Raw genomic sequence first — 20,800 nt, 5'->3', positions numbered from 1 at the left:
TTCTTTGGTGCAACAGAGAAAAGATGAGAAGGGGAGTTATTGTGGCAGGCCCTGATTATAAGAGAGCTTTTGCTCAAAGCTTTTCTTTAGGTGGCTGTGGCTCAAGAGCTAAAGTAGGTCCTCTGCTAATAGGAAGGTCTGTGGTTTAGATCCTTGGCCCTACTCTTAGTCTATATATCAAAGTGTCCTTGGGCAAGCTGCTGAACCCTGAGTTGCCCCTGATGCAGGCATGTAGTAAGAAAGCGCTTAGTGCCCAAATTGAGTAGAAAAGCGCTACATAACTTTAGTCCATTTGCCGAGTGCTGGTAGTCATGACTTAACTCAAATTATCTCTTCATGCTGATACGGAAACATGCCAGTTAGAGCTTTTTAAACTCAGTTTTGAATTTCAAAAGCTGACTACATGTGTAATAATCTTATCACATCTTAAATCCTAATAATGGGTCTGATGTGCCATTTAAAAATGGGTCTTTTAGATTAAAATCAGAAAACATGAAACGCAGAACTGAAGCTGCATTCTTTTGAAAAGGTGGTTGGTACTTATGAGTTTCACACAAAATTACAGGAGAAACATTATAATGAGGCTTGTGATTGTGAAAGGTTGAAGAACATCTGATTCCATTTATTTATTAAGGATGCAGTTTAAAGTTGTTTCAATTTCAAAATACTAGTAAATGAGCCTGTTTGCTGAGAGTTTTTTTTCTGTTCTCACAGGTCAAGCATGGATATGCTTTCTGTTCTGTAAAACTCATAATGTGGAAGCTCTTAAAGCCCTATTTTTGACATAATTTCACTGACAATACTGGTGATGTTTCAAAACTGTGGCAACACTTTTTTAGTGGATAACATGATGCAGGTGTCCAGGTGTAGGTTTGATCTTTTTTTTTTTTATTTCTCTCATGGATGGGACTGTGAGGTTAGAGGGTCCACTATTTTCATCAGTCTGTTCAAATGTTTAGAGCATCTGTCTTGACTGTGATCATGCATGGACTAAAAAGTATTAAATTTAATTTTCATTAATTAGATGGTTGTGATACTCGTTTCTGTCATGTAATTTGACTTTGTTATGACTCTATTGTGCCTCTCTGCGCCTGCTAAATGGAGACAAGCTGTTCTCACCAAATTACATCTGCTGTCTGAGAAAGATAATTTCACATTTTTAGAAGAATTGTCTAAAATTTCATCGCTGTTGACATTATCTTTGCGAACAAGACCCCCGCCCCCTCCACAGCAGTGTCTCTTGTGTAGAAACTGTTTTATTGAATATCTGTGCAACCTTTAGTTGTGACTTATTCGGCACAGTAGCTAATTAGAGTATATTGATGGAAGGCTTTTTGTTGTTGGTTAAGCTGTAGGGAAGAAAAGTCCAGCGACTGTTGCAAAGTGACAGGTGAATCATAGCTGACTGCCTCCAGTCAGTGGTGTCATTTCTCAGCACCAATTGGTGCAGACAGAGCAGAATAATAGATTTCGCTCAGAAATAATCGACAGCTGACAGTAAATGGCTTTTGTTGACCTTCAGAAAGTGCAGGTTAGCTATGTGAGAGAATGGCTGTGCATTTCACAATGTAATAAGTTATGGATTAGTTTGACCTTAATGAGAAGATAAGGGGACTTTTTTTTGTTGCTGTTGCTTGTTAATTAGTTAGGTTTTTCCGCATCATCCTTTATCATCCTGTTGAAGATGAGTCTTTTTCAGAGAGTACTGACCCAAGCTGGCCAGGTGCATATCCAGTAAATATGGTGGGAGGAGGGGCAACTGTGCTTTAGCCGGTCTCACCTTTCATGACCTCTTGTAATAAGATTACCTGGTTCACACGTCATGACTAGAGAGAGACAGAAAGGGGGCAGTTATCTCGCGGTGGAGCCAGGCTAGGGTCCGGGTGGAGTGTTGCTGTGCCTTGCTGTGACTGGTTAAAGAGATCGGGGCAGCAGTGCTGATGTGCCCGCGCGAGGGGGAGGCTGTAGCTGCACTGACAGCCGGCATTGGTGGCTCCTTTCCGGGCACTGGAAGGATTTTTGTTGAGTACTTCTTAAGCCGAAACATGGTAAGCCGTCCTCTTTATGTTTTGGATGACTGTCATTGTGATTTTAAATTTCCACACTGCCTCGGAGCACCCCACGCGTAGAACAGTGTCTTCACTGCGCATTGGTCTTCTTTTACCATGAAATAGGAGCGTGTTTATGTCACTGCTAGTATTTCTTTCTTTTTAAAACTGTATTATAGATGTTCCCCAACGTGACGCGAGTAATCGATTAGAAAGGCGCAGTCGTTTACCTTAACTGCCCATTGATGTGTACCGCTAATCTCCGGAGGGTGAAGTTTTCAAACACTGACTGAAAGCAGCATCTCTCACTAATATATCATTAGCTAATGCCTGTGGTTAGGTATGACCTGTAGTTTGGCTGACTGCGGCTGTGTTTTTAAAAATATTTCAGTGATCCAGTTGTTGATGAGTATGATTACCGTAATCACTTAAATTGCGCGGAGTTTCTCAATTGGACAGCTGCAGTTTTCTATTAGCTGACTTCCCCCCCGTTCTTTCTTTTTTAATCTCGCCTCATATGCATATCAATAACGGTATTCTACATGAATATTCATACAGTAACTTCCCCCTGAGTGTGTGAGAGGGAGCCTATCGCGCTGCAGGAGATAATGCTTCAAAACGTGATTCACTCATTCAGTCTATTCAGTGACTCACACGAGTCTTTTACAGAAATGTAACAAGACACTGACTTGATCCCAGCATCTACTCATGCAAGAGTGTAGAAACCTTTTTTTGAAAATCCCAGTTTTTATCAGAACTTATTCATTTTAAGGGCTAATTTTCAAAATGCATGAACGACAGTAGAAGTATAAAGCAGTGCAAGTCCATGTTATTGTAAATGGCTGTAGGCTGTAGTCCAGTTACTTGTGAGACCTAATCACTCCATTCTCACAAAGCATCATCACAGCCTGCTCAGCCAGTTTGAATTAAATTATTATTTAAGACCCTGATTTTGATCATTCTTGAACACATTCGGTGCTAAAACTATATTCATGTTGATTTTTGTTGCTCAGACTAGAAATGGACTTCTTCCTCTCTCACAGCAGCAAACAAACAGCTGTCACTGATAACATAAATGACAGCTGTACTCCCTTTAGTGACTTCAGTGGCTTGGCTTACTTTGATGCTTAAATGGAGTGAACTTCATTGCTGCTATTAGTAACACCTGAGCTGTTCTTGCTATGACAAGTCAAGTTCCCTGTGAAGACGCAGTGCTGTCCAATACAGTTTACTGTCTTATTATTAAATCTTTTAAAATGTCCAGAAAAGGCTAGCAAGTGGCCTTTGAGTTAAGATGTTTGCTTTAAACTATAGTACTCATTGCTTTAAATGTGCATGCCACAGACTAGCCTTTGCATTGTTGTTTTATTTGTAATCCACTGGTAGTTTAAATTGAGGCAGGCAATGGACTGCAGATGCATAATGAAACATCTGGCCCTGCATTTTTGACATGCAGTGTCTTTATGTGAGCTTGCAAACTTGTGGTCATGTGTTTTTGATTTGCTCTGTATCTCTTCTTTCAGCAGAAGTCAATTGTTCTGTTGTTTTTCAATAAGATGTCTAACAAACAATATATGATTGGATGACGGAGATCTATAAAATATTAGTTTATCAGGTGCCTGAGAGGCAAGTTATGCTCCATAAAGAAAGTAGTATAAAAGCAAATGGAAAGATCCAGCACCCTAGACACGGTTTTGTATACTTAACCAATCATAGAGTAGGAAAAATGTGTAATTTCATAGATATCGTTGTGCATTTATTGCATATTTCATGTATTGTAAAACTGTTTCTGTGGTATATGTAAGATGTGTTGCATCATATATTCCATTTAAGTCAGTGAACTGATGAAACAGTCTCATTTATCAGTGTCTTTGATATTATCAACATCACTGCTGATTAGTTTTCTCTAATTTTTAAACCTTTTTTCAGAAGACGACATAAAGCATTATTTGTTTCAGGCAGTATAAAAGTTGGGAGCAGTACCTGTAACAGCTGTAAGTTTGTCTAGATTTCAGCAATTTTCAGAATGGCCACTAAGACGAGATGCTGTAGAATTCCCATAAAGCCCCTGAACTGTATTCGAGGTTTTCATTAAACCTGCGTGTAGTTTCAATGGACAAATTACATATTAAGCTCGTTCTGCACTGAAGCTTTGGTGGATACTGCTAGAAATGAGTTCTTTTACTCTGGTTTGGACTTCAGGACTGTATATACCATTTTTATTGTTAGGATAAAGGACAGGTAGCTCCGGGCAGCTTCTCTTTAAGTATTAATAGGAAGAAGTAAAGAGGTTATAAAATACTCTGGTAACTGAAGTGAACCAGAGGGGAAAAATTAGGCAGTGGTGAATTATCCTTAGAAGTAATGAAGTGTCTTGTTCATAACAAAGGATGAAGAATGAGGGGAACCCGTAGGGTATAGTGCATACAGGTGGCAGTCGAAATGAGACCGCCACTGCATGGTCACTCTTAACTTGGTGTAGCTTCTTTGTTTTTTCCAAGAATGAAGAATTTTAAGACAGCTGGGTGGCTTTCCATTTTACTTTGTCTCATCATTCTCATTCAATATTAAATTATAATACTCAGCATTCCACAGTTACACAGCTTAAGGCACTTTGTGCTCAGATCACTTTGTATGAGCTTTTTGAATTCAATTAGACTTCACCTTTTTATAATTATGCTCACACCAGGCAGATTGGTATGTGTATGTGTGTGATAAAACAGTAATTAACAAGCGCTGCCATACTCCCATGACTGACTAATGATCTAATCTTGTTGGTTGCATCAGAAAAAAAAATGTGTGTTCGGTGCTGAAACTAATAAGACTGCACCAGTTTTGCAGCTCTTGAGAAATTAACATATGAAACAATATTGGGCCTTTAGTCACGGCTGTAATTTTAGGGTTAATGTGTTTTCTTATTGTAAATTGTGTAATGTAATATAATGCTAGTTATATGTTGATGCTGTTACCACTTTAAATTTTAGTCTTTTTTTTAATGACGAGCATTGCCAACACTGTCTTAATGCCTGCGGTCCTCATAGCCATTTGTTCTTATTGAAGAAGTAAATCTTGGAAAATAGGTCACAAAAACCTAGGCTTATGTGCTTTATTTGACAGAAGGCAGCTATGTAAGTCATTTTCTGCAAATGTTACTGAAAAGAGAAGTTCAAACCTGTTAGGGGGATGATAAATCACACACACACACACACACACACACATATATATATGACCAGGCATGCCATGCTCAAGTGGGTATTTCCAGCAGCAGGACCAAAGCTGTGACATTGACTCATATCTGTCTGTTTGTACAAATGATTTTAATAACTACAAAGACTCAAACTGTTTAAAAGTTTAATTAATTGCTCTCCACATATCAAGCCGCAACACTGACATATTACCACCTCATAAAGTCTTGTGGGAAATGTGTGAGCAAAAAAGTTACGGGCTGCACGTCAAACTGACATGAACATTAGCTGCATACCGCCGTTTGAAGCAACACTGATGACATATTTGAGAATCTACCGAAACTGTAAAATTGTATGCCAAAGGGGGAAAAACAAAACAGTGAATGAGCTGTAGGGGTGATAAAGCCCTCTACTGAGCTCAGTGAGACTGCAACATAGGTGATCATGGGGCTTCATATGAGCTTTTACATATAGCAGTCATGTGATCCATTTTTATAAAAGAGTATTTGTTAGAACACATTCAAGTGTAGCTAGATATAATCGTGACACTTTAAAACATCTGAACCTCTTTTTTTGTGTCTCAGATTTCACAAAGTGAAAATACACCACGAGTTATTAAAATGGGATTTCATCATAGGATAAAGAATATCTTCCCCACAGTGCATTACTGTCATAAACTTACTTATCATTCAACAAATATGACTTTATTCATATGCACAATGGACACCTCGGGGCAACCATTTCAATATTATTTGATAAGAGACCTGTGGGTAGTGATGCCTGAAATGATTTGAGTCCGAGTGCAGAGGGAGAGGAAGAGGAAACAGGAGCAACTGTAGCATGCCTTCCTCTTCCTTTTCATCTTTGTGCTGGTGTTTTCGCCTTCCAGTGTTATTTTGCAGATTAAGAAGAAATAATGTGGGTTGTATGCTTTTGTTATGATTTACTGTCAACTTCTCCATTTCCATGTGAGGAACGGTGGGCATGGCACAGCCAGACTACCATTATCAGATCATCAGCTCAGTGTCAGGTATCAGAGGTAGTAAACTCTTCATTTCATCTTCACCACCTGCGGTGTAATGAAATGAGTAGAGAGTGTGGATGGAAACCATTAGCATTGAAGAAGTATGACACGCTGGAGTGAGCATGGAAATGAGCAAAAGACACAGGTGCAGTACAGGTGATTGGCAGGTAATCTGATTTCTGCACCAAGAGGTAGCAATGTAATTTGACAGGATATATTTTAATAAAATCATGAAATTCCTGAGTGCTGATATATATTTTTTCTCTCATCAAAGTTCCATATCATCTGCCTTTCCTCATTTTACTGTTTTAGCACTGCGACAACCATCCCCAATACATTTAACTACACATTTGCCCCAAGTTCTATATGCCAGTTCACTTGTTCTTCTTTACATGTGTGAATGGGTGAATGACTGAATGTAGCGTAAAGCGCTTTGGGGTCCTATGGACTAGAAAAGCGCTATATAAATGCTGGCCATTTACATTAGAGAATTACTTAAATATTGGTATATTGATCTTGGAGCATGATCTATCTACATTTTGTCCATCAGTACAACATGTCAATTCTCTGTCCACTCTACAGAGTGACAGCTTTAACAAAGGTAGTACAACATTACATTACAAATTAACAAGTGCTCTCCCCCAAAAGGAAAATTGTCAGTGAGCTAGGAAAAGATCTGCATCTGCATCACATCACAGATGTATTGCTCTAGCTCTCAATATTTCTGTAGTTCTTGTTGACTTTTCTTTCTCAACATACCATTAAATACATGCTAGCATGCAATATTTGTATATTTGTTCATTAAATGATTATTTTGATACATAAATTTGAAATGGTGAAAAATTCTTTTGAATTCATTTTTTATTTAATAGTTAAATGTTGCTATCTAGCTTATTATGGTGGTAATTAAGGGTTACAGTTCGTCCTAGAGTTCAACTTCATCCAGTTTCCCAGTTATGGAGGATAAATATTTTCAAAGGTACAGCATTATTAACTCTAAAATTCTAACAGTATCCATCAATAATCCAAAGAAATCATTTTAGCTGCAAGCGCTATTGTTCATAGTTCTGATTTTTATGGATTCACTTATCGTTTACTTATTAGTTATTAATGTGGGAAAGCACCAGGTCATACATCATCAATGTACCTGTTACATTCTCTGAGTCTAAAGCTAAAATGGTGACAAACTAATGGCACTCCACTGCTGTGAGTTTGTCACCATTGTTTTGCAAGGCATATGCAATTTTTTTTTTTCTTACCAGGCCCACTTTTCATAGGTCAGGCAACTGTTGGTGATACTTTAATAAGGGGGGAAAAAAGCTGAATTAATAGCCTTCCATAATTAAGTCATTATTTTTAGCTGTTTTCACACTTTGGACTCACACAGTCCTGACAGAGACTGCTAGAGCTAACTTATTATCTTATTAATCAACTTAATTTATTGAGTCTTTGCTCAATATCCTGGAGCATAATTAATTACACAAAAAGAAGCCACTAGTTTGACTGCATTTAAGTATAAAGTAGTTAAGTCTAAAAATCTAAAAATAGTAGGCTTACCTGTTGGCATTTACATTTCAAAAATCAATGTATTACTTAGACTATCTGTCCCATTAGGGCCTTCATTCTTCAATAATTCTTTTGTCCATAAGTTCATTTAGTTCTGTTTTTGAAGTTTTTGTAATATCGGCAGGTGGGACGCTGATCAGCTCAGTGTCTGTTGTCACAAAATGCCATTTTTACACCATGCTGTGTTTCATATCAAAGTTGTATTCCCTTCAATTCAGTATTGGTATCATTAGTTCGTTAGCTTTTCGTTCTGTGTAAGTATGTTGCATAATTTGCACAAAATAAACACATAAATGTCTCACAGGATTTGTATAGCTGTTACTCATTTGTTGACTCATTTTAGCCTACTTATCGTCTGTGTCATGTTTTTGGAGTCGGCTTAGCATTTTAAGATTAGGACTACCTTGTAATCTTATCCTGCTTTATGCAAATCAATACATTCATAATTGTGCTGACATCTATATTTTATGCAAGGCTTGGGTCAGCAGATTCCTCTTGAGGATAACAAACATAATATTTTAACTTTCTAAGGCAGAGTGCATCAAACCACATCACCACATTTTGTTCAACTGATTGGACTCTAGGTTTGCTGGTCCGTTAGCTTACTCTCTACAGCCTACATGGTGATTTTTGAAATGTGTATTTTCTTTAGGCAAGAACAATACAATGATTGATGTGCAGTTAGTTTAAGCAGATTCTTTGTTCCTGCTTGTAACCTCGGTGAAGATTTGGCTAAAGTTTAAGACAGATCTTTATAGAAATCCTGATAATTCCTAAGAGTACCTTTAGTCACATGAATGTTACCCACAGAGCTGTGTTGGCACATGAAAGACCTATTTCAGTACAAGTGAGTGCACTCTGTATTTTAAAGCGGCCATTACAGAATCCTTTGAAGCATTGGAAGCAGTCAGAGGAAGTGACAGAGGTGAGTGGATTTCTTTGTGCGTTGGCTGACTTGTCACTTAAGCAGCCTTTTAGGAGAGGAAATGTAGGTTTTTGTTTTTTTTACAATGAAACATCTTAAAAAAAAAGAATTTAGACATTAGAACTCCGAAGTCACCTCGCAAATATAAATGATGATGTTTTGAAAATGCACACAGCTATTTTGCTAGGTGCAGCTGTTAAACTCCTTGTTAACGAACAACCAACCAATGACATGGCAGCATGGCTGCTTTAGTTTTATAATCAGAATGTGGAAGAAAGGTGATTTAAGTGAATTTGGACATGGTGCGTGATGGGCTGAGTTTTCAGAAACCGTTGATCTACTGGGATTTTTATTCACAACCATCTCTAGGGTTTACAAGGAGGTCCCAATTTAGATAGCAGTTCCACTGAGTGGCAGTTTTGTGAGAGAGTATGCATTGAAGTCAGAGAGCAGAGCAGAATATCCAGACTTTGAGGTGATAAGACGACAACAGTAATTCAAGCAACTGCTCGTTGCAACCAAAGTATGCAGAAGAGCATCTCTGTGCACGCAACATGTCAACCTTGGAGCACATCAGTTATAGGTGCCACATCTGTGAGCTTAGAAGAGGAACCTGAGGCTATAATTTACATAGGCTCAACAGGTTGGACAATACAGTATTGAAAAAAATGATACTTGGTGTGATGAATCACATTTTCTGCTGCATAATTTGGATGGTGGGGTCAGAACCTGGTGTAAATAACATGGAAACAAGGATTCATCTTGACTTATATCAACAGTTTTCCCGGTGCAGTGGTTTGGGACATATTTTCTTGGTACACTTTAGGCACTGTGTTAGGTACATTGCCATCAGAAAGGAAGATATCTTCTGATGGCTGCTTCCAGCAGGTTAATGTGCCATGTCACAAAGTTCAGATCATCTCAAGCTGATTTCTTGAACATGACATTGAGTTCATTATATGGCCTCCACAGTCACCAAATCTCAATCCTTTGGGATGTGGTGGAATGGAGATCCACAACATGGATGTGCAGATGACAAATCTAAAGCAACAGCAGGATACAATCCTGCCAATGTGAACCAAAATACCAGAGGAATCATGTTGAATGTATGCCTACAGGCATTATATCCAACAGACACTTTAAATATGTAAATTGTTAAAATGATAAAAATTAAGATTTTTTTTTTTTCATACATTTGCAAAAGCAGTAATGTTCAGATGTTGGTATAGTTAGACAGAAAAAACAAGTTCTAAGCAATTATATAAGTAGTTAGTGGTTTTGTAAACTAAGTATTTGACCTCTCCCGCAACTATTGAAGCTTTCCATAATATCAGATAATTGATATTTATTAAAACATAGCTTCTAAAATTAAAAGTGAAAATAAGTATTAAGTTTAGAAAATGGTAAAAATACCAGGCACTCAAGTTAATAAAGAACCCAAATTTATCTCACAGCGCAGCATATAAGTAGGTTACTTGGTTACTGCTGATGCAACCAAGAGACCCATACAGTGAAGTCCCTTTGTCAGACAGACTTGTTTTGTTTTTGTTTTGTTTTGAAGAACATAAAATAAAACCGGTTGTCAGTTGCGTTCAAATGTTTCAGCGTTGAGGAAAGCATGCAGCGCTCTGCATTTATTAGTGAATGCTTTAACATCACCACGTAGACAGCAACTAGCAGGTGCACTGTCGCAGTACCATGTCTTTCTTGCATAGGAATAACAAAAGCATAAAATACACAACAGTGCAAAACTATACAAGGGGGTTTTCAAACATAATACAGCCTACAATAGCACAGACATTGACACAGAAATTTGCTGGACTGCAGTAAGCATGAATTAAAAAAACATTACCTCACTGTTGTTTAGTAAGGTTTTGACTGATTTCTTCATAACAAAGAATTTAAGACTACTTACATTTCACGCAACTATTGTTGTCCATGCTGCTCAGGGCGATGTACTTTGAAGTTAAAAATAACAGCAGTAACACTGCATGTATAATGACCATCAAAACGTATGTTTATCTGTTATATATCACATGTTATATTTTTAATTTAAATACATTTATTTTATAGCCACTTTTGCTAGGCTTTAAAATTTAATTAGAGTAAAAAAAAACGCACTTGTTAATGAAACCTCATCCTTCATCTTCAGGATAAGACAGCTGTTGGTACAGCCAAACAGGAACTCAGTGGAGGGCCCCTACTGAGAGTGGGCCTCACCCTCTGTCCTCTTGGTCATTCCACTTACACTGGCTTTTCGCCAAATCATGTCTGGGGATGTATTTCACTGAAATACAAGGACTTCTCTAGCAAAATTCTCTTGTTACCAGTTTAATGCTTAAGCTTATGGATTTTCACTTACCTCTCCTTTGTTAATTTAATTATTTAGACTTTCTCTTTTTTTGCTATCTAAGGATTAGTCATTCCTTTATGTGTAAAAGCTCTGAGACAAACCCTGTGACAATAAAAGTCATTGTGCGATTTGCAGGGTTAAAAGTCGCCCACTGAGGTGAAATAATTACCAAAATCAAAAAGCCCTCTTTTATCATACATTAGCTGCATGTGTTCAAGTCATGTGGCTAAGTAGTTTCATGTGACATGGATAGGACATTGTTGATGCTAAACAGATGCAGTGCGGTCAGCAGCACCCGCATGGACTGACCTCAGAGAGGGTTTAGAGATTTAAAACGTGGTCATGAGATGACTAAACTAAAAAGGATTAGAACCTCTGAGGTCTGTGGCTCGCTCGCACTGAATTAGAGAAAATTGGTTTTAGTGTGGACCACCAGGCTCTGACATTAAATGCAGCTGAATTCATACTTATTGCTTTGCATTTTGTTCTACTTTTTGAAATTCCTATTCAATATTCAGTAGTATTGTTAAAAAACAAACAAAACCAAAACATCAGACATCATGTTATGTGGAATTATGCTGTATATGAACATTTCAGATTACTTTAATGTGCACAATGAGGAAGAATATAAACGTGCCTAGACTTGTGCACGGTACTTCTATGACTACTACAAACACACATGCACATGCACACACAAACAAGCACACCACAGACACAGCCATCTTGCTGCCATCACTTTCTCCTGACACTAAATTACAGATTAAGGCATAAACATCAAGAACTCATTACTACTAATTATATGTTATCCTTGTATGCTTTAGAATGTGTAATAGTTTGTATGACAATAAAGAATAATGGATGATTATAGCTTCTTTCTGAATCTACCTCCTAGTTTTGGTTTGCCTTGTTTCCTTGTGCAATAACATTTGCATAACACAGTCCTGGTGCAATGACAAACATATGCAAAACAAACTGCATAAATTTTAAAAAGACTTTCTTTTTTATTTTGATTACTGTACTGTTGTCAAACACCCTTTGTCCTGCCTGACTCATATGGATGATTGATCAGTGAGCTTATCAGTCATCTGTGCGTCCCCCCCACAAGTGGGACATGCGTTCCTCATAGAGGAACACCCCGATCACCTAAAGGATCTTTATCGAAATTGTGCTCAACTTGGTCAAGATTGTATTGTTCGTGTTGAAAACTCTCTTCCATTTTCAGAAGTATTGCTACTCCTCCCAGAATATTGATCCAGTTTTAGTGAAACAGGAAGAATTTGTCCTCGGTGGATATTAATTGTCATTAGTTTGTACAATACAGCCAGCCAGTAAACAAGAAAATCTAAACATTTCTTTCTGCAGCTCATAAATTATAATCTCTGAATTTTGATGGATTTTCATTGTTGCTTTAGTGAAAGCATTTATCAAAGTTCTCTTTTCCTCAGTGCTCACAAACCAACGTTATCCTGAATAAATGTCACAGAATATTGATTTTGGCCATACATTTTTTTAACAGTTTAAACAAATTTTCCAAAGTACTTTTGGTTAATCAAATTAAATTTCTCCTCAGGGTATTTTTTTTGCTATATTTAATCATTTTATATGATTTATATGCTTTCTTTTTTTAATCATTTTCTAACTGTGATCTTTGATTAAACTTGACAAATTAGTTTATTTTTTCTATATTATAAAACCTAGAAACAAATGTTATTTTTTTTCTACTATTATAAAACAAAACTTTTACATTTAATATATTATTATATAGAAGAGATTTGTTAGTGGTGCTGATGATTACTAAAAATGGATGTAGACATGCTATGTTTTTCAGCTTGTGAGTTTTAAATCATTACTACAAGCAGCCCTGATTTCTTTCGTTCAACTTACTTTGCTCAAGTATATTTTTATCTCTGAAAGTACTCTGCATAAACAGGTGCATAGGGTTGTTTAAACCATCCCAGCCCATCACAATAATTATGAGAGCACTTGAGGCCCACATCAAATCTTTCATTTGATGCTAGCAGCAGCACAAAAGCACATAATGGTGTTTATACATTTTCCCATTAGGGTCAGTCTTCCCAGCCAAACTACCCATGCTAAACAACTCAGCCTTTATGCATCTGAACCAGCAGGCTTCTTCACAGGGAAATTGATAAAACGCACCTCTGACACAGGTGGGATGGGGGAAAAAAGTTGCATAATTAGGGAACCTGAATGAAAATTTACTGCATAACAGCTTTTCATTTCTGTGTCAAGTGCACACTGAGATCACTACTCGCAGTAAGCGCTACTCTCTCGCACAGCCACATACATACGATGAACAGTCACTTAGGAAACACTCATCTGATAATAGCAGTTACATCATCCTGCAGAGGGAAGCACCTGCAGTGTTAGTGACTAAAGACAAGATGGTATATTACATTTTAGAGCAATGCAGTAGAGGTTTACTACTACCAGCTTGTTAAGAAAATGTCTCATGTAAATGCTATAGATGCTGATAATATGAATGCTGATTACTTTAACAAGGATTTTACTGCACAAAAGCTTATGGTAGTTATAAATAATTTCACTTAGTCACTGTCCCAGAAATTGTGCAGCCATCTAAATATAAGAGCTGCATCGGCTGTTTACACACAGTTCGAGTTGTACACAATTTATTAAGCTTGATTAGGTGTATCTAATTGAGTGCTATGGAACCTTTTACCTGCTACAACCCTGTGTGGTACCTATTAATCCAGACCAAAGAACAGGAGCTTGTATAAATAGGCTACAGCTGCATGCAAGAGGGATTCCATTTTATCTCTAGAATGCATAAACAAACTTGTCCGATTCGTGTTAAGTCATGTTTTACTTGCTCTTTAGTGCGTAGCTGGATATTAATGAAATGCAGCAAGGATGGGTTATTAGTTCTGGAAGTGACAACCATAAATGTGTTACCTACGTAATATCTGATTATGATGGTATTACAGTCTGTGGCTCCATGGTCACATGACATCTCATGCCTTTGAGGACATTCTAAAGTCTCGTAATAAAGGATGGGGGTATGTTGTAGCGCAGTGAGTGATCAATCAGAAGCTTAAAATGACTGTTTGAATAGGGTCCTTGAAGTGATTTTCTTTCCTTTTCTGGCTCTACTTTTATGCCATAAGATTGACAAAGAGCTGCCTTTTGTAGAAAGTAAAACTGAAATACAGTTGGAAAATGTATGAGAAATGATTTTTTTTAATATATATATATATATATATGTATATATATATATATATGTATATATATATATATATATATATATATATATATATATATATACTTAAATGGCCATGATTATAGTACAGAAAACTGAAAACCTAGCAAGGCATAAAAGGCTATTTTTTCATTTTACTGTGACTAAGAACAGAAATAAAAAGCATTCAAATGGACCTGAAACATTTTCCTTTGTATTCTTGTCATTGGTTGAACCAACACTGACTCAGCTGAATTTGTATGATATGATTCGGTTATGCACATTATTCATGGCAAGTCAATATTTAAACAAATATTTTTCATAACACACAAATATTTTTGTAATGATATTGAAATTCTGGTGAGATGTGAAACCAACACATTTTTCAGCTTTTTTTTTCTTCTTTTTTTTGTCAACAGAAATGTTAGTTGGCCAAGTAAATTTTTCATATTTTATTTATGTGTAAGTTCTTAGTTATGCAGCCACCCCCTTTTCGCCCCCTGATTTTGTGAACTCGAAAGAGTGGTGCAGTTTTGCAGATTTGATCTAGAAAATGAAAATATCATTCTTTGACAAAATAAGTTGGAAAAAACCCTGCTCAACAAAGTAATGAGAATTTAGTACCGGACGACAACCCACAATCAAAAAAGGGTTCTGGTGTTTGCACTGCTAACCTAAGCCACTCTCAGCAAATGAAAATGTGGAATTTTTTAATATTCTTTAAAATTTGATTTAGTCACTGAAAAATGTGTCAAATGACTAATAAATACTCTATTCATACATTATTTAACCTTGTCAGGTAAACTGTACTTCCTTTAGTCTGTTCTATTTATTTTAAAATGATTGATTAGTACATACCTATTCTCCTGTTTAATCAATTTGGGGGGAAAAAATGGGATGGGAGTATCTGGCCTGGCAGTGCAGTGGATTATAATATGTTTGTCTCAGTGATCAAATACAATGTAACTGGTTAATGTATTGCAGTTTGTAGGAGCTGGAATTATAGAATTACAATTTACAGATACATGAGAAAGATGTGGTTTTAATACGGGCTGCTTGTCTCGATGTTTAGCCTGGTGTATTTCTACTTGGGTGCGAGCCATGTGCAGATGAGTCTGTTAGCCAAGGCTAATCACTTCCATCGTTAGAACACTGGAGCTCCCTTGCTGCCTCTGATTTCATCTTTTAGGTAATGAATAGCTTCGAACTGGTCTAGCACGCCTAATCACACAAACTAACATTTGTTAAATTTGGGAGCCAAGCAATGAAGCTGCAGAGGCACTTTTTTAGACTAATTCATTTTCTTTCTCTTCTTGCCACACGAATCTATGGCATCACCTAGAATTACAGAATAAAACAACTTTTTTTTTTCCCTCACAGTGGCTGAGAACAGCCCCCTGATTCTTTAATCCAAATTTTATATCTTGGATGTGCATTTATGCACACAAGGGACTCACCTTAAATAAATCTTTATTTTTTTCCACATTCTTCACCAAAAATGCCACTGGTGATCTTTAGCTCAAGGACCACAAAAGTCAGGATATGGATTTAGGATTCTGAAAAGCTTATAAAATGTGATAGCCACGTGGTTCAGGTTTTGAAGCCACAAAACAGGAAGTGCTTCTTAAACTAACCTTATATTAATCTATGGATTTGATATACGTATTCCAGAGAGTTTGCTATATTATATATATATTCCAGTGTGCAACTCAAAGTGTCTAAAGTCTAGATGTGTGTGTGTGTGTGTGTGTGTGTGTGTGTGTGTGTGTGTGTGTGTGTGCGTGTGTGTGTGTGTGTGTGTGTGTGTGTGCGTGCGTGTGTGTGCGTGTGTGTGTGTGTATATGTATGTGTATATATGTGTGTATATATGTATATATGTGTGTAAATATATAAAATAGTATATTTTACTACTGAGGGATGCTGGAAAAAGTTTTGTTTTTGTTTATTAGTGCTTAGAGCATAATCATGTCAGGTTGCCATGACAACCATATCATGGTTAGCTTTTTGGTACATGCATCACTACCAGCAGCTACAGTTAGTTATTTTTCTTCTTCCTTCTTTTTTTTTTTTTTGTGGACTTTCTGAGAGTGCATGCACGCCTGTGTTTATCTGGGACCTTGCTTGAAGTGGCGTCAGCTTCTTTTAGACTCTAGACTTTAGACGCTTTGAGTTGCACGCTAGAATCGAGGAGTGGGTATCACATTACTGTGACCCTTGAGCTTGATTTTCAGATAGTTGGCAAGTTGAGATCAGTTTGCAGTCTCTAGTTACAAAAGTCTGACATAAGTTGAAGCTTTTTTATTTTTAAGTCCACTTCTTTGTAACTGCAACTGTTCTGAAAACCGATTGAAAGCCAAGCAGTGAGGCATTGTAGACACCTTTAATATTTATTTTCTCTTTAGGTGCATTTATCTACCAACACTATGAACTGTATGCTCCGTTTTATTTATTGATTTTCCAATATATAAACAGCAGCAAACAACATATAATATAAACATATTTCACAGAATTTAAATAGAAATAATCAGCTGAATCAGTTTGAATGTGTCAGGACAATCTGCTACTGCTAATTGGGATGCATTAAGGTTGTAAACATGGCTGTTTAACATGAAACACGACTGAAAGAAAAACTTCCTGTGCTCCAGTTTGTCTGGCACTGTTTATTAAAATGATGTCTGTTCTAAAAAAGCATGCTGGCAGCATGCCCCAGGTTTTATGACTTAGATGTTTGCATAATTTTAAGAGCGTGATTTCTCATGTGGTCACTTAATGAATGCTGTAGCTTTGTACTGTAATTGGATATGAGAAGGAGGTGTTTAAGGTGCAGTCTGGGGATTTTGTTACATTGATTTGCAGTGAGCTTTCCCTCTAAGGAGACAAGTGGACCCAAACGATATAAGGGGCAAGTTCTTTTTTCCTTTTCCTTTAATTTGTCATCCAGCTTATGTAAGAGTAATTTCTGAGTGTCGTATCAGTCACATTTTATCAGTGAATCTTGGCTTTTTTTTTTTGCCTCTAGTCTGTTTTGTTCTGCTGCAGTGGTTGACTGTTCTGTTACATATTTATCAGACACTAGTCTTACATTCTTTTCACTCTAAAAATCTTCCTCTGGCAGCAATCAAAGGGGAACAGCATCAACACTTCCACTTAGCAGCTGGAAATCAACAATGAAGTGTCATTACTACAGTATTTGACTTGTCACCATTTCAGATGCACATTCTTTGACAATTTGAGCATTATTTTAAAAGTGAGTTGTTTTTTATGCAAAAACAAGCAAAGCAGTTCAAAGAAACAGAGAAGGACTATAAAACATGGCACTATACTTGCAGATCACAAAGGTCTGTGCAGAAAAAATGTTTTAGTCCGTTCAATTTTACAGACTCTCTGTCATCTGTCACAATAGTGGTGGAAGAGTCTGTAGGGGTGGAGTCCAGGTCTGTCCGTGGCCCACCCTGTTGTCCCAGTGAAGTGGCCGCGATAGGGGGCCAGTCTGTCCCGGTGCAGGGCGACCCTCCATCACCTTGTGGGCAGTAGTACCCTATACACCACTTCCCCCAAGCGTTCCAGAACCTTACAGGGTCCAACCCAGTCACTGTCCAGCTTAGGGCATCTGCCCTTTTTCCTCTGGGGGTTTTACACCCAGACTAGTTCCCCGATGTCAAAATGTCGGCCTCTGGAATGGACGTCATAGTTCCTCTTCTGCCGCACCCCCGCACTTATCAGTTTCCTCCTAGCAAAGTCATGAGCAGACTCCATGTAATCCTGGAGCTTCCTCGCATAGTCAGGACCCGGTTGATCCCCATCAGCATCAGGGGGTTGGCCCATCATCATCTCCGCTGGAGTCCGGATCTCCCTGGCCAACATCAAGAGGGCAGGGGAGCACGAAGTGGAGTCTTGGACCGCCAAACGATATGCCATGAGGACCAGGGGAACATGAGTGTCCCAGTCACGTTAATGTTTAGCCGTCACTAGCGCTAGTTGCTCTGCCAGTGTATGGTGAAATCTCTCAACGAGTCCATCACTCTGTGGGTGGAGGGGTGTTGTACGGGTCTTATGGGAGCCTAGTTTCTCGCACATGGCCGCAAACACACGGGACTCAAACACCCAGGATGTCCATCCCCACCCTCTAAATAGGGTACCCTGCCGGAAACTGTCGCTGATCCTCAATCCACCCAGGCACTGGTTTGATGTCAGCATCCTCTTCCTGTTTATGTCTCCACTCTGTTACATCCACAGCAACCAGCCTCTGACTGGATGGCCGTTCCTCTACCCCCGTCACAGCACACTTTACATCGGGCACCAATTGATCCTCCTGAGCTTCCTTCCTCTCACAGTAGTGGCATCCATCTTGGGCACAGGGTCTGCGGGAAAGCGCATCTGCATTTCTGTGCTGGGCCCCAGGTCTGTGTACAACCTCAAAATCATAAGCCTGCAGCTCCTCAATCCAGCGTGCTAGCTGCTCCTCTGGCTCCTTAAAAGACACGAGCCACTGCAAGGCAGCATGGTCAGTTCTGACAATAAAGTGGAGACCCCCGAGGTAGTACTTAAAGTGGCGTATGGCACATACCACTGCGAGCAGCTCCCACCTTGTGACACAATACTGGCGTTCAGCTTTGTTGAAGGCCTGACTATGGTATGCCACCACTTTCTCCCCGCCGGGTGTCACCTGGGCAAGCACTGCACCAGATCCGACACTGCTGGCATCTGTGTCAAGGACAAAGGGCAGAGGGGGGTCAGGTGAAGAGAGCACTGGGGCCCCCGGTAGGGCTTTCTGCAATGAGGTGAAAGATCCCTGGCAGCCTGCTGTCCACTTGAAGGTCACACTCTTATGGAACAGGTGGAACAGTGGCGCGGCTATGCAGGAAAAACCCCTTACAAACCGTCTGTGGTACGATGCCAAGCCCAGGAAGCTCTTTAACTTGTGCACAGATTTTGGGGTGGGCCAGTCCTTCACAGCTTGGATCTTATCATCCATGGTGCCGCCCCCCCCCCCGCCCCCCAGTCGGTGGCCCAGGAACGTGACCTCACGTCGCATTAAGCAGCATTTCTTTGGGTTGAGTTTTAGTCCTGCTGCCAATACCCTCTCCAGGACCTGTCTGAGGGCCCCAAGGGCAGCGTGGAAAGAAGCACCATGGACCAAGATGTTGTCCAGGTACACCACGCATTCTCCGTGGGGAATTCCAGTGAGCACCTTATCCATGAGTCTCTCAAATGTGGCAGGGGCATTGCAGAGACTGAAAGGAAGAACTTTAAATTGCCATAAGCCTCCGCTGGTAATAAATGCAGTCTTTGGTCTGGCATTTGGTGCGAGGGGTATCTGCCAGTACCCGCTGTGTAGGTCTAGGGAGGAGAACCATGAGGATCCCGCCACAGGGTCAAGGGTCTTATCTATACGCGGTAGAGGATATGGGTCCTTCTTTGTCACCTTATTCAAGGGCCAGCCCCATCACACAGTAACTCTCTCTCTGTAGCCAGCTCCAGGGACTCCTGAAGGGATTTAGGATGAGCTAACAATGTCTGGATCCGCAGCTCATCCAGAAGCAGGGCCTGGAGGAAGTGGTCACAAGCTAATTCGCCCTGGATGGTGGGGGGCATAGGTGCGGTGGACCAGCCCCTCAATGTCATTAGCTAGGTCCCTAATGGACTCCCCCGGCTGCACAGTTCGGAGCGCAGCAGGCTTGGAGCAGAGCAAGAACCGAACCGCCTCTTCAGAGCCCAAACCAAAGCATCATAATCCCCCCTCCCTCTGGGCTCAAAAGCAGCAAGCTAGACACGGCATCGCCAGTAAGGCACATAGGTAGCTGCAGGGATTTCTCTTCAGCAGACCACCCACCGGCCCTGGCAAACAGTTCAAATTGTGCATGAAAAGCTTCCCAGTCAGCCATGCCATCATACCTGGGGGTCTTCATGGAAGCGTGGAAAGTGCCTCTATACATCGACATGTCTCTCTCCACACCCCCCCCCCCAGTCGCTGTAGGAGTCCCCAAAGAGCTCTGTCGGCCACCCGAATGGTGAGAGGATGCAAAGCTGGCTTCTGTCGCCATATTTGGCTCACCCGCTCTCTGTGCTCCGTGAACCTCCGTTCCCCGGCGGAGTAGCCGTGTCCGTGAGTGTCCGCTGTAGGTTCTCCCTTGATCTTGGAGTAATCCATTGGAAGCATTCCGCACAGTCCCGCAAAAATCTCCAGCGTCCACAGCCGATGCCGTGAGTCAGGGCGGCACGAGCACAGATAACTCTGGAGGCGAAAGCTTCACTTTCACTTCTGACACCAGTGTAGCATCCCTCCAACAGAAGTTGTAACCCAGTCCATTACACTATGCTTGAGGACAACTTTAATTGTGCTGTCACTTTGTTCATTTATCATGCGGGTAAAAGCACAGCTTTTAGGAAGATAATGGGCATAGGGCCAGAACTCTAAGTTATGGTAATCTACTTTTCATATAGCTTTCTCCATTGTGATTATGCACCTCAGTAACACCAGA

At 39.5% G+C, this 20,800-nt stretch overlaps 1 protein-coding gene across 1 annotated transcript in view; it reads left to right on the top strand.

The window, feature by feature from the left end:
- The first annotated feature begins 1,871 nt into the window (after positions 1-1,871).
- Positions 1,872-20,800, top strand: part of LOC146560997 (protocadherin-15-like) — a 170,716-nt gene continuing 151,787 nt past the window's right edge. Inside the window, exon 1 of the mRNA XM_085296662.1 lies at positions 1,872-2,048. The gene's annotated coding sequence lies outside the window, so the exon portion shown is untranslated. The remainder of the gene's footprint in view (positions 2,049-20,800) is intronic.

This window comes from Mchenga conophoros, linkage group LG13 (assembly GCF_057382185.1).
Source record: "Mchenga conophoros isolate Kocher_MC1m ecotype Shallow Benthic linkage group LG13, M_conophoros_male_GT1.1, whole genome shotgun sequence".
Lineage (NCBI taxonomy): Eukaryota > Metazoa > Chordata > Actinopteri > Cichliformes > Cichlidae > Mchenga > Mchenga conophoros.
The sequence above is the reverse complement of the archived record's forward strand: the minus strand, read 5'-3'. Positions and strand labels throughout refer to the sequence as shown.